This window comes from Schistocerca gregaria, unplaced genomic scaffold, assembly GCF_023897955.1.
Source record: "Schistocerca gregaria isolate iqSchGreg1 unplaced genomic scaffold, iqSchGreg1.2 ptg001168l, whole genome shotgun sequence".
Lineage (NCBI taxonomy): Eukaryota > Metazoa > Arthropoda > Insecta > Orthoptera > Acrididae > Schistocerca > Schistocerca gregaria.
The window spans coordinates 20,001-24,777 of record NW_026062499.1 but is presented as its reverse complement, the minus strand read 5'-3'; the positions used below and the strand labels follow the sequence as shown (position 1 = coordinate 24,777).

The 4,777-nt window shown below is 57.9% G+C and overlaps 3 non-coding genes across 3 annotated transcripts in view; all 3 read left to right on the top strand.

Annotated features, from left to right (window-relative positions):
• Positions 1 to 676: 676 nt before the first annotated feature.
• Positions 677 to 2,569, top strand: LOC126329312 (small subunit ribosomal RNA). Its single transcript, XR_007562193.1, has one exon. It is a non-coding gene; the product is annotated as a small subunit ribosomal RNA (ribosomal RNA).
• Positions 2,570 to 2,931: 362 nt separating this feature from the next.
• LOC126329310 (5.8S ribosomal RNA) lies at positions 2,932 to 3,086 on the top strand. The gene has a single exon (XR_007562191.1). It is a non-coding gene; the product is annotated as a 5.8S ribosomal RNA (ribosomal RNA).
• Positions 3,087 to 3,274: 188 nt separating this feature from the next.
• The window catches only part of LOC126329313 (large subunit ribosomal RNA), a 4,222-nt gene continuing 2,719 nt past the window's right edge, over positions 3,275 to 4,777 (top strand). Inside the window, exon 1 of the ribosomal RNA XR_007562194.1 lies at positions 3,275 to 4,777. This exon is cut by the window's right edge and continues 2,719 nt beyond it. This is a non-coding gene — a ribosomal RNA (large subunit ribosomal RNA).

Sequence of the window (4,777 nt, the reverse complement as noted above, 5' to 3'; positions counted from 1 at the left end):
GAGCGCCAGCCGACGGGCCCGGCAGGCGGCGCAGCTACGCTGCGGCGCACCCTGCACGCGGCGCCTGGCGGCCAAAGTTGGTTCAGCCGAGCCCGGTGCGAAGCGCGGTGGACATCTGCAGTGTGCTGGTCTGATTGAGGACTGTGTGCGTTGAGGATGCGCCGCCGCCTGGCACTCGGCGCCGCGACGCCGTCTGCTGCTCGGTCGCCCCAGCGGTTCTCGCAGGTGGTTTGTATCGCAGTTGTGCGGACGTGTTGGCGCGTGCGCTGTGCTGGGAGAGTTCGCTTCTGCACCCAAGTGGGGCTTTGCCCTTGTGTGGCGCTGGCGTTGGAGCTGCCGGTCACCATAGGTGGCGCGTGTTGTCTCCCGCCGGCAATGCCACGACAGCACGCTCCCGGGCCTCTGTCGGCAGCGGCAAGCTCAGTTGGGAGCAAGGGTGTTCGCACTAAAACCGTCTACTCGCCTAACTCCGGGCGATTGCGCCTCTCTCGAAACCGACCAAGTACCTAGGACGGCGCTGCGCGCCGCCGGGACCTGAGAGGGTTTCGAGGTGTATCGTGCAGGGGAGCTCGGCCTCCTCCTGTTTGCAGAATAATTGAGCGGACGCTTGCGTGTTCGCGCGGGCCCCCGGGACACACTCCCGGGCGGCCGGCTGCTCAGCTCTAGTTGACGCAGCTCCCTGGTTGATCCTGCCAGTAGTCATATGCTTGTCTCAAAGATTAAGCCATGCATGTCTCAGTACAAGCCGCATTAAGGTGAAACCGCGAATGGCTCATTAAATCAGTTATGGTTCCTTAGATCGTACCCACGTTACTTGGATAACTGTGGTAATTCTAGAGCTAATACATGCAAACAGAGTCCCGACCAGAGATGGAAGGGACGCTTTTATTAGATCAAAACCAATCGGATTGGCTTGTCTGGTCCGTTTGCCTTGGTGACTCTGAATAACTTTGGGCTGATCGCACGGTCCTCGTACCGGCGACGCATCTTTCAAATGTCTGCCTTATCAACTGTCGATGGTAGGTTCTGCGCCTACCATGGTTGTAACGGGTAACGGGGAATCAGGGTTCGATTCCGGAGAGGGAGCCTGAGAAACGGCTACCACATCCAAGGAAGGCAGCAGGCGCGCAAATTACCCACTCCCGGCACGGGGAGGTAGTGACGAAAAATAACGATACGGGACTCATCCGAGGCCCCGTAATCGGAATGAGTACACTTTAAATCCTTTAACGAGTATCTATTGGAGGGCAAGTCTGGTGCCAGCAGCCGCGGTAATTCCAGCTCCAATAGCGTATATTAAAGTTGTTGCGGTTAAAAAGCTCGTAGTTGGATTTGTGTCCCACGCTGTTGGTTCACCGCCCGTCGGTGTTTAACTGGCATGTATCGTGGGACGTCCTGCCGGTGGGGCGAGCCGAAGGGGTGCTTTCGCGTCCCGAGGCGGACCCCGTTTAAATCCTACCAGGGTGCTCTTTGTTGAGTGTCTCGGTGGGCCGGCACGTTTACTTTGAACAAATTAGAGTGCTTAAAGCAGGCAAGCCCGCCTGAATACTGTGTGCATGGAATAATGGAATAGGACCTCGGTTCTATTTTGTTGGTTTTCGGAACCCGAGGTAATGATTAATAGGGACAGGCGGGGGCATTCGTATTGCGACGTTAGAGGTGAAATTCTTGGATCGTCGCAAGACGAACAGAAGCGAAAGCATTTGCCAAGTATGTTTTCATTAATCAAGAACGAAAGTTAGAGGTTCGAAGGCGATCAGATACCGCCCTAGTTCTAACCATAAACGATGCCAGCCAGCGATCCGCCGCAGTTCCTCCGATGACTCGGCGGGCAGCCTCCGGGAAACCAAAGCTTTTGGGTTCCGGGGGAAGTATGGTTGCAAAGCTGAAACTTAAAGGAATTGACGGAAGGGCACCACCAGGAGTGGAGCCTGCGGCTTAATTTGACTCAACACGGGAAACCTCACCAGGCCCGGACACCGGAAGGATTGACAGATTGATAGCTCTTTCTTGATTCGGTGGGTGGTGGTGCATGGCCGTTCTTAGTTGGTGGAGCGATTTGTCTGGTTAATTCCGATAACGAACGAGACTCTAGCCTGCTAACTAGTCGCGTGACATCCTTCGTGCTGTCAGCGATTACTTTTCTTCTTAGAGGGACAGGCGGCTTCTAGCCGCACGAGATTGAGCAATAACAGGTCTGTGATGCCCTTAGATGTTCTGGGCCGCACGCGCGCTACACTGAAGGAATCAGCGTGTCTTCCTAGGCCGAAAGGTCGGGGTAACCCGCTGAACCTCCTTCGTGCTAGGGATTGGGGCTTGCAATTGTTCCCCATGAACGAGGAATTCCCAGTAAGCGCGAGTCATAAGCTCGCGTTGATTACGTCCCTGCCCTTTGTACACACCGCCCGTCGCTACTACCGATTGAATGATTTAGTGAGGTCTTCGGACTGGTACGCGGCATCGACTCTGTCGTTGCCGATGCTACCGGAAAGATGACCAAACTTGATCATTTAGAGGAAGTAAAAGTCGTAACAAGGTTTCCGTAGGTGAACCTGCGGAAGGATCATTACCGACTAGACTGCATGTCTTTCGATGTGCGTGTCGTGTCGCGCAACACGCTACCTGTACGGCAGTGGCCGTGCGCCGCGTGCGGAACCACGCGTGCCTCTCAAAACTAGCGGAAGTGTTGTTGTTGTGTGGTACGAGCGCTGAAGCTCTGGAGCGGCTGGCCTGCGGTACCTGGCGCCTGGCGCCGGTTTTGAATGACGTTCGCCCGAGTGCCTGTCCGCTCCGGTGTGGAGCCGTACGACGCCCATCGGCTGTGAGGCCGTTGGACACAAAAAAAATAGTGGAACAGGGGCCGTCAGACGCCTCAGTCCCGCAAATGCTACTGTCTTGAAAGAGACAGTGGGAGACTGAAAAGGAAAAGATCACCCAGGACGGTGGATCACTCGGCTCGTGGGTCGATGAAGAACGCAGCAAATTGCGCGTCGACATGTGAACTGCAGGACACATGAACATCGACGTTTCGAACGCACATTGCGGTCCATGGATTCCGTTCCCGGGCCACGTCTGGCTGAGGGTCGGCTACGTATACTGAAGCGCGCGGCGTTTGTCCCGCTTCGGAGACGTGGGAGTGTCGTGGTCGCCTGTGTGGCCGGCCGCGTCTCCTTAAACGTGCGATGCGCGCCCGTCGCCTGGCGGTTCGCATACCGGTACTTTCTCGGTAGCGTGCACAGCCGGCTGGCGGTGTGGCGTGCGACACCTCGTACAACGACCTCAGAGCAGGCGAGACTACCCGCTGAATTTAAGCATATTACTAAGCGGAGGAAAAGAAACTAACAAGGATTCCCCCAGTAGCGGCGAGCGAACAGGGAAGAGTCCAGCACCGAACCCCGCAGGCTGCCGCCTGTCGTGGCATGTGGTGTTTGGGAGGGTCCACTACCCCGACGCCTCGCGCCGAGCCCAAGTCCAACTTGAATGAGGCCACGGCCCGTAGAGGGTGCCAGGCCCGTAGCGGCCGGTGCGAGCGTCGGCGGGACCTCTCCTTCGAGTCGGGTTGCTTGAGAGTGCAGCTCCAAGTGGGTGGTAAACTCCATCTGAGACTAAATATGACCACGAGACCGATAGCGAACAAGTACCGTGAGGGAAAGTTGAAAAGAACTTTGAAGAGAGAGTTCAAAAGTACGTGAAACCGTTCTGGGGTAAACGTGAGAAGTCCGAAAGGTCGAACGGGTGAGATTCACGCCCATCCGGCCACTGGCCCCCGCCCTCGGCAGATGGGGCCGGCCGCCCGCGCGGAGCAATCCGCGGCGGGGTCGTGTCCGGTTGCCTTTCCACTCGCCGCGGGGTGGGGCCGTTCCGGTGTGCGGTGGGCCGCACTTCTCCCCTAGTAGGACGTCGCGACCCGCTGGGTGCCGGCCTACGGCCCGGGTGCGCAGCCTGTCCTTCCGCGGGCCTCGGTTCGCGTCTGTTGGGCAGAGCCCCGGTGTCCTGGCTGGCTGCTCGGCGGTATATCTGGAGGAGTCGATTCGCCCCTTTGGGCGCTCGGGCTCCCGGCAAGCGCGCGCGGTTCTTCCCGGATGACGGACCTACCTGGCCCGGCCCCGGACCCGCGCCGCTGTTGGCTCGGGATGCTCTCGGGCGGAATAATCGCTCCCGTCAGCGGCGCTTCAGCTTTGGACAATTTCACGACCCGTCTTGAAACACGGACCAAGGAGTCTAACATGTGCGCGAGTCATTGGGCTGTACGAAACCTAAAGGCGTAATGAAAGTGAAGGTCTCGCCTTGCGCGGGCCGAGGGAGGATGGGGCTTCCCCGCCCTTCACGGGGCGGCGGCCTCCGCACTCCCGGGGCGTCTCGTCCTCATTGCGAGGTGAGGCGCACCTAGAGCGTACACGTTGGGACCCGAAAGATGGTGAACTATGCCTGGCCAGGACGAAGTCAGGGGAAACCCTGATGGAGGTCCGTAGCGATTCTGACGTGCAAATCGATCGTCGGAGCTGGGTATAGGGGCGAAAGACTAATCGAACCATCTAGTAGCTGGTTCCCTCCGAAGTTTCCCTCAGGATAGCTGGTGCTCGTACGAGTCTCATCCGGTAAAGCGAATGATTAGAGGCCTTGGGGCCGAAACGACCTCAACCTATTCTCAAACTTTAAATGGGTGAGATCTCCGGCTTGCTTGATATGCTGAAGCCGCGAGCAAACGACTCGGATCGGAGTGCCAAGTGGGCCACTTTTGGTAAGCAGAACTGGCGCTGTGGGATGAACCAAACGC